The 12,096-nt window shown below is 42.2% G+C and overlaps 1 protein-coding gene across 5 annotated transcripts in view; it reads right to left on the reverse strand.

Annotated features, from left to right (window-relative positions):
* The window catches only part of ITPR1 (inositol 1,4,5-trisphosphate receptor type 1), a 321,669-nt gene extending 318,690 nt beyond the window's left edge, over nt 1-2,979 (reverse strand). For 2 of the 5 annotated variants that reach the window (XM_087866841.1, XM_087866840.1), the window contains exons 1-2: nt 2,771-2,978; nt 1,904-1,974 (exon numbers count right to left, since the gene is read on the reverse strand). The gene's annotated coding sequence lies outside the window, so the exon portion shown is untranslated. Of the gene's footprint in view, nt 1-1,903; nt 1,975-2,770 lie in introns of all 5 variants that reach the window. The other 3 variants (XM_045808123.2, XM_045808122.2, XM_045808124.2) reach the window with 2 other exon arrangements.
* Nucleotides 2,980-12,096: the final 9,117 nt, after the last annotated feature.

The following is a 12,096-nucleotide window of genomic DNA, read 5'->3' on the forward strand; positions in this document are numbered from 1 at the left end:
GAAGGAAATCTTGATAGTATATTCTGTTCTGATTTGAATTAAAGAACAGACTGTACTTACAACACACATACACATGCACGCATGCACACACAAGGAAAAAAAAGAAACGTAAAAGTGTCCTGCACAACCGGCCACAAACCAAACTGAAGAGTATATGAAAAGATACCGATACTTCACAGTTTAGACTCACTGCAATTTAACCTATCAAATTACTCAGACTGAGAAATATCTGATTCTTTTAACCTGCTCAGTTGCCTTGATGTAGATGATCAAGATGGATTTCAGTTATGAGAGGAACCTAATGCTGAACTTAGACATTGTTCCTTGTGGTGTGGTTTGGTTTCGTTTATTCTCCTCATTCAGGCTTTCAGCATACAGCTTTCTAAAACAAAGTCAATATAACCTCTAATACCTCCTCAAATAGCTACACTCTTACCCCACACCTACAGCTACATCGTTTCCTTCTTAAATCAAGGTAAATATTATTCATTCATCACCGGTGGGACATGCACAAGAGTTATTTCATTAACAGAAGTAAGTTTACCATTTTTCCTAGCTTCTCCCTTCACCTCTTCCCCCCAGCTTAAATGCATTTGTGGAACACAATACAGTCCCACAACCTGGAGTTATACCTTGCTTCCACTGTGCACCAGCCACTGGGCAAGCGTTCTTACTCTCAACACCTCAGCTTCTTCACCTGTACCTGACTCACTGAGTTTCTGTGATATATGGCTCTGGACCTGTAGTTAATGTGTCAGTATTATTTTTAGCAACAAGTTGGAGAAAAGTCTACGGATCAGTTTCTCTTGTTCGTAGTTACTCAAAAGAGGGGGAACTTAACCCTTTCCTTGGCCTTTTGAGTGCCCAAATGGCCATGAAAGTCAATAGGACTCCAAGAACGAACTACACCCCACACATCAAAATGCTTCCCACCCCACCAGCACTCCTAAGGATCTTATCAACAGGAAACAAAAGCACTATATTACTATAATGAAGTGTCTGCCTTTTATTTTCTAATTTAAAAAGCCCAAAGATTGTAGCCCAGGGAACAGCTAAATATTTAGAAGGTTAAAGAAATTACTAAGACCTGGTCCTCCCTCCACCCATGACCCTGTTGCCTACACTGTTCCTGGCCATTTCTGAAGAAAAAACTTGCGATGGCCAAATCCGCAGCAGTGGGAATGTAGATGCAGCTGTTAAAACCTCCCTTTCTTAAAGTGCAGTCTGAGCGTTTGGGGGGAGGGGAGACGGGTGGAAAGGAGCTGCTTATCTTTACAGATAAAAGCTGCCCTCAACTCATATTCCTCAATAAGCACCTAAACAAGAGGGACTCATCAGATTCTGTGACATTCAGGCGGGTTCAAGCCAAGGACTGGATGCTACTCTCTCATGCTTCAAGAACTAACTTCCCTTTTTAAAGTACTAATTCTTTCAAATCGCCAGCAACCACTTTCATTTCTTGCAATCCAACCTACTCTGATTGAACACATGTTACAGCAAGAAAAAAGTGACTATTTTTGAAAGACAGAGGCAGTTAATTTTTGCTTACATATCTTGGCAGATGAAATGTACTGCATCCTTCAGAATTTAAATCATCAGCACACTGCCAGGCACCAATGGGCATTCCTTTTATTGCTCCATTTAATGGCTTTTTCCCCTCCTCTCATAAACCTTCAGGCTGCTTTAAGGCTGAGCCTTGGCCAAAAGTGCTAGGCAGGACTGCCCCCTGGATCTCAAATGCTCCCTAAAGCTCTCAGAGAAGGCAGTGACAAATTTTGGACACTAAGCCATGGAGTTTGCTTTTCTTTTCTACTCCTAATCTCCATGGCTCTTTAAAGGGGGCATAAAATACACTTAAAACAAAAACTCATTATTGACTACAGCTCTCAGGCTTCACACTCACCTGACCGAGGTCAGGCACTCTGTTGCCAAAACCCGCCAGCTGGGCGAATCCTGCTCCTCTGCAGTCAGCTCCTAAGTATTTAGAAAGAAAAGAAAACTGAGTATAAGACCACGAAGACCAGCCCCTAACAGAAAAGCTTCAAATTGCAAACTTCCACCTTCTTTACCTCCTTCCTGGAGAGACCCCCCCCTCCCCAACCAAGACAGGAAGGCTGGAGGATCAGTTACACAAAGATTACAGGTAACTTTGCTTACTTATTTCCAGTATGTAACTGACAAGTGAGACTAGGCACGCAAAAACTTGGAACGTGCCGGGGGAGCTGGAACTAAGGGAAGTGTTTGGCAGATCCCAAAGCACTTGTTTCCCGGAGCCTAGGCCAAGTATCCGAAGCCCGCATCCTCATTGGGCGTGAGGTTCGTCCACACTTCATCCCTCACCGCTCCCCGGGTTTTCTTCCGTTTTTTAAAACCCTCCCCACTGCCCCCCCCCACATGCATTTTTCTCTCAACCAGGCAGCTCGAGCGAAGGCTACTTTTAAAAGATTGTTTCCTTGAGCGGACTTACATATGACACCCCCACACCCCCCCCCAAAAAAAAAAACCATTTCCTGCAGCTGCTGCAACAGTTTCCAACTTGGGGGAATGCCATTCCAGTCCAGAATGGGTAGCCCTCAAGGCCAGTCACTGGAATCGATAATTTTTTTAGCCTCAAATGAACACCCCCAAAATGCCCTCAGTAAAAGAACCCCCAAACGTATGCAAGTGCATGCAAATCCACCAAGAACTCCCAGAGAGCGGGGCAAAAACTTCGGCGCCCGGGGAGGACAGTACCAACTCCCCGCGCCCTCTGCCCGGCCCCAGCCGCTACCTTGGTGCCCGGGAGCCACGCCGGTTTGGGGGAGCAGGGCGAGGAGAGGGGTTAGCAGCCGCTGGGTAATCCCATGTCCGCGAAGAGGGAGCTCATTCCGTTAGGATGGAAACGGAACACCCACACCTCCTCTCTGCGTGCGCTCTCTCTCCACCCTCTGCCTCCTCCTCCTCCACCACCACCTCCTCCTCTCCTCCCACCCCAGCGAGCTTGAGGAAACGCTTCAGCAGCAGATCCACATGGTTACTGCACTTTGAAGCGGCTCCTGGCGGCTTATATAGGCCGGGAAGCTCCCTGGGCAATGTAGTCCAAGTCCGAGGTCGCGACGGCGCCTGGGGCTGCGGGGAAGGACTACGAGTCCCAGAATCCCCTGGGCTCCGGGCTGGGCTCTAAATAGAAGCGCGCGGGGACGGGGAGGGGCGTCCTGCGGGGCGTCCGGGCTTCGAATCTGGCTTCTTGCAGAAAGGTGGCAGGGCTTGGAGCCGGCGACCCAAAGTCACCCCTGGGGGGCGCCCCTAACCCTTGGGGACGCTCCTCCTCCGGCTGCCCCCCTTCCCTTCAATCCAGGTATCTCTGGGAGAGGGGGGCGGGGAGCAGCTCGGATTTCTGCTTTGGGAAGTTTTTACAAGCTGTTACCCACGCTCCCCCCCGCGCCTTGAGTCCTTGAGCCAAGAATTTCAGAAATCCAGGGCACAAAAACGCCAGTGTTTGCGGTCAAGGATTAAAAACGCGAGGTTGTCTTTATTTAATCTGCTCCACCCTGCTTGGGTTTGCACAGAAAACTAACTCGGAGCGGCGGTCCACGCAGGCGGGGACCCAGGCAAGTCGCTTGAGAGACCCCGAGCTGCGCGTGTCCTTCCTCACCCCGCAGGAGGTAGAGAAACGCAAGCCTCTCCGGTGCACAACTAAAGGAGCCGTGTTGTGACGTGCCGGCGCTGAGATTGGGAGGCACGAAATATATACAAACCGCGACCTAGGTCCTGACCCCGCTTCAAACAGCCCCTCTGCTCCCCGGAGCTGTAAATGCTTAAGTAAATAAACCGCAAGCCAGAAAAATTAGGGCTTCGGAGAGAGCCGCTCACACAATGATGCACGTCCAGGCGGGGCGCCCTCCAGCAGCCGGGACAGCGGCGTCAGGGACGAGATGGGGTGCTGCCCGCTGTCGAAAAGTGCCTGGGCTCTTTGGCTACAAGCTGTTTGGTCTTTGGAAGAGGGGCAAGGGCTAAGCTAGGAAGCAAAGTCGGTGGTAGGCTGCCCTCCCTTCCTCAGATGATAGACATTCATTCCATAAACGTTTTCTGAGTGTCTACTGGGTGCCAGGCACTGTGCCAGGCGTTTGGGCATAGTGGTGAGCCAAAACACATCACAGCATCCCAGACAGGCACTGCCTGCTGCGCCATATAGTAGCTATAACAATAATAGTAACGGTAATAATTTGAGAAACTGATTTTATTGAACCCAGACCACATGCACTTTTCATGCATCATACTATTGAGTTTTAACAACCCTGGGCATATTTATTATCTCCATTTGGTAGATGAAGGCCTAAGGGCTCAGAGAAATCAGGTAATTTCCCAAGATGACACGGTGAATTAAGTAGTGCAGCCTGGATTCCAATTCCAGCCTCTAAGTGTACTAAGTCCTTGTCTTTGGGGAAATCCATCACCACTGCCTTAAATGGCCTCCTTCCCCATTTTAGGAGCAGCCTCTGAGCCTTTGGGCAAGTCATGTTCACCTCTTTGCTCCAGTTTTGCCATCTTGGAGGAAGGCATTAGAATTTGCCTACTTTGTATCAGGATTGCTTGATAGGGTCAACCATCTTATGAAACTTCAAGAACAAATTAAGGGAGTATCACAGATAATAATTATTACGGATATAATAATGCCAAAATTAATTATAATTATATATATAATAATTATAATAATTATTAATTATTCTAAGGCATTATTCTAAGCTCTTTATTTACATTTTCTCATTAAATCCTATTAACATTTTTTTTATTTATGGGAAAACTGAGGCATAGAGAATTTAAGTAACATCCCCAAGTTCACAGAGGTGATGGGCTGACTCCTGAAACCTGGACATTAACTACTATCTTCCACAGCTTCCTCAATGAAAACATATGCATTGTATTTATTCGCTCATTTAAGCATTTAATACCAGTCCAGGAATGGGCAGTGCTCTGAAGTAGACTAAGTGTGTTCATTATATTCACTCTTGCCCCTCCTCTCTGTCAGCAGTAGCCCCTTGTTGCTGGGCACTAAAGCCTCATGCTTAATGCTTCAAGCTAGCACTCCCCATCATCAAGAAATACCCCCATCTTGTGACAACAAAAAGGTCCACACCGGGACATCTGGATGGCTTAGTGGGTTAAGCGTCTGCCTTTGGCTCAGGTCATGTTCCCGGGGTCCTGAGATCCTGTTGGTCCCGCACTGGGCTCCTTGCTCAGCGGGAGCCTGCTTCTCCCTCTGCCTGCTCTTCCTGCCACTGCCCCCTGCTTATGCCCTCTCCCTCTCTTTAATAAATAAATAAATAAATAAATAAATAAATAAATAAATAAATAAATAAATCTTTTTACAATTTTTTTTATTTAAAAAAAATGTCCACACCTTTCCTATCTGTCTATCCCTTTTCTTCTTTTCCCACATGAAAACAATTTGTTCTGTTTCTAAAGGGTTTTTGGCTATACTTTCTCAAACAAATTCAACAAATCAGTCGTTACTATTATAACTAGTAAATACTAAAGAGTAATTATGTCACGTGCAGAAACAATGGAATTTTAATGTGGGTTTTCTGGAGAAAACTTGGTCTTGTTTAAGAGCTAGAATTCGGTGATTTTTCATGCTCACCATACAACGGACACTTGACCCTCAACTGCTTTATCCAGTCTTCCCTCCCAGACCACAAGTTTCACTGAAGGCAGGGGTCATATTTTATTCATGCTTGAATTGCTTCCTCCCCTACCCAGCAGGCCTTAGCTCTCCACACATTTTAGTAGATATGTACCTCCCTGAAAAGTTTGTAAACAAAAGCATTGTAATAGAATGGATGTCAGGCATACTAGAGACTATTCAACAGCTTGCAACTGTCATTAGGTTCTGGAAGCTACTGGGTCACTAGAAAGTAGTTTTGCTAAATTTGCTGTGATGCTAAGAGGCTCTCTACAATGCTGTATGATTGATGATTGATGATGAAATAATAATAAAGGCCACTGCTCAATTCATTCTCTATTATGAATAGAAAGAAGGGCGTTTCTTTGTCTTAACTGTATTTTTTCCTGGAAAAATTTTCCAGAACTGTGCTGCCAAATACAATAGTCACTAGCCATTCAGGCATTTAAGATGTGGCTAGTTCTAACAGAAATGTGAAGTAGGTATAAAATACATGTCAAATTTCAAGGACTTAGTAGCAAAAAAATCAAAATATCTCAATTTTTATATTGATCACATAACACAAACATTAACATTTTGGTTGTAATGTGTTAAATAAAATACATAATTAAAGTTAATTTTGCCTGCCTGCTTTTTACTTTTTTAATGTACTACTATGATATCAAAAATTCTATATTATATGCTATTGGACAGTGCTAGTCCAGAAAACCAAGAATCTAATTCTCAAGATCCAATTCAAGATGACGACCAGCCCTAAAATATTGCCATTTATGACTTTGCCCTTGAAATGCCCATGCAGGGAAGTAGGAGGGCTTTGCAGAGTCAGGATAGTATCATAGACTAAGCAGAAGTCTGAAGAACATCCAAAACTAGCACACCAGCCTACCCCCAGGGAAACCCTACAAATAGAAACAGGTTTTCATCAGCCCTGCACAGCTAAAAACTGCAACTGAATGAATCTTCCTAGAAGCCCACCTTCAAATGCCACCCTGATTAACACAGCAACATACACTGGAGAAAGCAAGGATCAGAAAAAGCGAGTTTGACATTCAGCTGCTTCCTTAACATCCATGTAACCGTGGCCCGTCACCTAACCTTGCAGAGAACCAGTTTTTGGTAGACTGAAGGCTGTAGTCTTTGCCCTGCCAACCTCACTAGATCAAAGGTGTCGTTGGACATGAAAAGGCTTTGCAAGCTCCCCCAAGCTATACCAAAGTGAGAGAATATTATCAACAAGCTTGGAGAAAACGTTGATGTGTCACAATCTAGTACTCAGGTTCACACCAGACTTCAGATTATTGGGGCAGGGCTAGGCCCAATTTTCTCCCAGGTAAAAGATTTTAATTGCCTATAAGTGCCCCCATGAACCTCGGATACTTAATGGCTTCTCCAAAGCACTCTTAAATGGCAAGACAGAATGATTGACACTGAAGTCAGAAAAGTCAATCTAGAAATCAGAGAAGGAGACAAACCATAAGAGACTCTTAATCATAGGAAACAAACTGAGGGTTGTTGGAGGGGAGAGTGGTGAGGGGATGGGGTGATGGACATTAAGGAGAGCATGTGATGTAATGAGCACTGGATGTTATATAAGCCTGATGAATCACTGACCTCTACCTCTGAAACCAATAATACGTTATGTTAATTAATTGCATTTAAATTAAAAAATTAAAAAAATAAGTTATACTGTAAAAAAAAGAAAAAGTCAATCTATTTTTTAAAAGATTTTGTTTATTTATATGAGAGAGAAAGAGTGAGAGCATGAGCAGGGGGAGGGAGAGAGGGAGAGGGAGAAACAGACTCCCCATGGAGCATGGGGCCAACTCGGGGCTCCATCTACTGGCACTGATGCATTACCTCCATGTGCCATCGAACATGAGAACTATCGGTGAAGAGAAAAAGCTGCTACTATAGGGTCAGTCCTCCAATTAGTCTATCTTGGTCATTGTTAACTTTTTGTGGTGAAGGCATAGAGTCACGGGTTCTTTGAGAATTGTGTAAAACTCACAGACGTTTGCCCCAGCACAACACAGATTCTCACAATTTTAGCTCCACTTCTTAGAGTTTCTTGTACCAACCCCCACAAACTCATCCACAGACACCCCTGGCAGAGTAGACTATTATTCAGCTCCTATCTCTGTGTAATATTCTCTCTCCAACCACATAAACTGTTGAAGGTAGAGATCAAGTCCTATATTCGTGTACCCTTTGTAGCATCGAGTTCAGCTCTGGATACAGAATAGGTGCACAGCATTTACTGGTTTCATTCACTATTGGAACCGCAAGAGTAGCCAGAAGAAATCTCCCACAGACACAGAGCAGCCCTAGATGAGATGGAAAAGCGCAGCTGGTGTTTGGCCATGAGCGGGAGAGAGACCAATTTGGCGTGGAACTAGGAAAATGAGATGTTTTTCCGGAGCCCAGGTTCTGGACATCCTGTGAGGCTAAAAGAGGGCATGAAAGGAGACAGGTCCTGTATTTGTTGTCCTATGTCTGGGGTTTAGAAGAGACTGCCAGTCAGTAAACTTGCACATGGTGGGGGAAACTGTTGGTGATTTAAGTCCTGGGAGGCAGCATGATAGCTACAGAAGAATGCAAAAGTTACAGAGTTACTACGACCTTATACCATATGGGAGTGACAGCTATACCACCTCTGAGAATTGCTGCCAACACGATTTTATTTGCCGTGTAAGCAAATAAAAAGGACTATTACTGTCCTATACATTATCTCCCTGTGACATATGCACAACCAGGAGTTTATTATCAACTCAGACATTTTCCCACATCTCCTGCTTCCCATCTGCGAGACTACCATCCTAAATTGCTCTGGTAGCCAAGCTAGATCTGGGGACTTGAAGAAATCCGGAGAAAGGCCTTATTATCTTATCCTAGTGTTTGAACTGAAAGGAAATCTGTTTATCAAAAGAAAAACAGAAAGCTCTTCTCCACAGAGGAATTCAGCTAATACATGTAGAAAGAAAATATAAAATTAGAAAAATCACCATTTTGCAACTTCCAGTGTAATAATTTACTTAGATAGCAGTAGATGCCAAACCTCCTGAGCCAAAGGTAATGGGGAAAGATATTTATACAGTCCTAAAAAATTACCCCACGTCCTACCCACTAATTATGAGGTGGAAAATGGAACTTTATGATGAAGAAATATGACAATTACCCACATTAACCCAGTGATTGAATTTACCATCGACAACACTGGGACAATCAGGCACTATTTGGATCCTGGTATGATTGGATAAGAACTATACAACATCACATAGCAATGTTTTTGCCAACAATGCCAGAGGATACAATCAGGTCCAGAAGACCATAGTTCTGAACTCTTCAAATAAATCAACGTATGGAAAAAAAAAAAAAAAGGCAAGAGACTATCAAGATTTAAAAGGCAAAAATAAACATTACAACTAAATGAAACATGTGACCCATGATTGGATCCTGGATTGAAAGAAATAAAAAACAGGGACACCTGGGTGGTGCATTCAGTTAAGTGTCCAACTCTTGGTTTCTGGCTCAGGTCATGATCCTGGGGTTGTGAGATAGTGTTCTGAGGTGGGCTCAGTGCTCAACGTGGAAGTCTGCTTGGAATTCTCTTTCCCTCTCCCTGCCCTTGCCACTTGTTCTCACTCTGCCTCTCAAATAAATAAATAAATCTTAAAAAAAAGAAAAAGAAAATAAATCTATAGAAGACATTTCTCAGCAAATAAATATTAGACTATATATTTAAAAAATTGTGGAATTCTTAATTTTTGCAGTGTGATAATGGTATTGTGGTTATATAGGAGAATGTCCTTTTCCTTAGGAGATGTACCCTAAAGTATTTAGAAGTGGAATCTCATGGTGTCTGAAACTCATTCTCAAAAAATAGGTATCTATTTAATCTGAAAACAATTTATGTTTATGTATTTATACTTGTCTACATTACTCAAAAAACTAAAATCTTGCCACATTTATAGATATTTCTATTACCATTTTGTGACCATTTAATAGTTACACTGGAAAATTATTTGTATCTTTAAAGGTACAAAAGGTAGTAGTTAATGGAAATAAATTATTTTAAAATCTACATTTAATTTTTTAGGTTAAAGGCAAAACAAGCTAGTAGTTATGAGTAATAACTCCAATTTATGAGTAATTCTATTTGCTGATATATATATATATATATATATCTCCCTCTTAGGGTCTTTCTGGTCAACCAGAAAAGCAAAGGGAATTAAGTATGAGAAAAAGGAAGTGGAAAACGTGAATTTTTACAAGCTTCAATTTTGCCTGTAAAATAAATAATTTTGATCAATAGATCCGGTCACTAAATCAGGCATACTGCATCCAGTTTCTCATCAGGTAGAACTCATAGCTTTTTCACTTCTTGTCCTGTATCAGTGTATCCAGACTCAAGCAAGTTAACTGTTCCCTGTTGTTGCCCCTTAATTTTGTTCCCAGATTTGAAGTCGTATTTCCCTTTAACTGTAGTTTTAGGGTATGGGTAACCTGTCTCATGAGTTCAACCCAGATGGTGTATATGAGGTCAGTTAGGCAGGGTCAGGCCAGGGAGGTGGGACCGGATGGGTCGGGGTGGAGTGGAGGGATCCATACAGGAACATGTTATTGGTTGCTGGAGTGCCTAGCTGTATTAAGTATTAAGCTGGTATTGGTTGGGTATCTGTGGGGTCCACTAGATGCTCTGCTAAGCATGGGGAGGGTGGAAAAGACAGAGTAGAATAGAGCATGCTCTTGCTGTCTGCCTTTTCCTTAATCACGACCTTTCTTCCAAAGGAATTTCAAACGTGTTGTTTAAAGGGTCACAAACAGGAAAATTGTCTGCTTTTTAATCATAGGTTTTTGTCCTCAGCTGGTTGTTAATTCCATTTCCTGTGTCATTTCTTCTTTCCAGTAATATTTTGCAGACCGAGCAGCTGTGACTAGGAAATCACCTAGATGCTGTCCAGGGCCTCTGGGCTTCCTTAATTACTTCCCCACCACCCAGGCACCTGTCCATTCACACTGCAATATTTCTGCATTAGAGGTACACATGGTCAAGATGATCCTCAGTCACTGAAACTCCTATAAATTGAACACAGTATAATAGCAAGTGGAGGGAAATAACGTCTCCTGAGTAGTTCCTCCATTCACCTCTCTCTCAAACAAGCCACTTTGTTTACATTTATTAACTGTGCTACCTCTTAGGAGGAGAGGGCGGAGGAAGGAGAAAGTGCATCACTCAGCATCTGAAATACCTGGAGAAATCAGCAATCCTTTGAAGCAAATGAGCCATTCTATAAGATTAGTATCCATCAGAACAAAAAATCAAACATAAAGCATTCTTATCAAAAATAAATAAAGATATTTAAAAGAGAAAGATTATTATTTCCAAAAGAATCCCACTCATTGGGAAAACAAGTCCTTTATTTCTAAGTTTCTGAATATACTTTTGTACCTGGATGAAAAAAAACAAAACAAAACACTGTAATAAAGCTCAATAAAAATGTTTCCACATAGTAACAAGTGAATATGTCCAGTCTTTTCAAGAAATGATTCAGGTAAGAATTTACTAATTATTTTTAACTTGTGTCTATTGAATGATCATTTGACCTTCAGAAAAAGCAAAGTGTAGTTCATCTGGTTTTGGAAAATTCACTTGGTTTAGGAAGTGGATAAAATGCTATTTAAAAAGCCTTTCTATTATGTCTGTTGCCCTTGTTTAAAAAAAAAAAGAAGAAGAAGAACGTGTACGTTCTGACCCCAAATCAGTATTAGAAATTAGGTTCTGAAATTAAATTAGCCTTTATTTCTCTTGTACTTAACTTATTTTCAGAACATTATCACAAGGGAAAAGGCATCAATATAAAAAAGAAAAGGGGAAAAAAAGACTTCTTATAATGCCAACTTACCTTGGAACAACGTTTTGAAGCAATAGAGTGGCACTTGGTGGCAAGTCAATCCATACTCAAAGCAAAGGAAGAAGAAAAACACTTTCATGAGTTTTGTGGCATAATTTTTAATCAGCAAGTAATTAAATTTTGATTAATCACAGCCATTAAATCATGAATATTTTGTGTCACCATCTCATTTGAAATGCAGTAGAAGCGAAAAGTCTTGAGGAAATGAGGAAACAGTAGAGTACGTTTTGAAAGTCTATTTTAGGGGAAAAGAAATAATGGATTTATATCATTGCCCCTTAGAGTAGAAGCCTATTCAGGAAATATAGGAAATTTTTTGCTCATAGGATGGGACACCCTGCTAGAGACATGTATTTGGCAAATTTTAGCATCTGTAAAGCACACAATAGCCAAGAGAGTTGGCACATTTGGGTAGAATCTAGAAGGCATGCATGGCTTTCAGAATAATTTCCAATGCTACGTTCTTTGATTTTGTGGGTTCCCCAGTTCTTCCCACAGTGCCTGGCACATGGTGGATACTTA

This window comes from Ursus americanus, chromosome 14 (genome assembly GCF_024610735.1).
Source record: "Ursus americanus isolate L20-20 chromosome 14, mUrsAme1.1.p, whole genome shotgun sequence".
Taxonomy (NCBI): Eukaryota; Metazoa; Chordata; class Mammalia; order Carnivora; family Ursidae; genus Ursus; species Ursus americanus.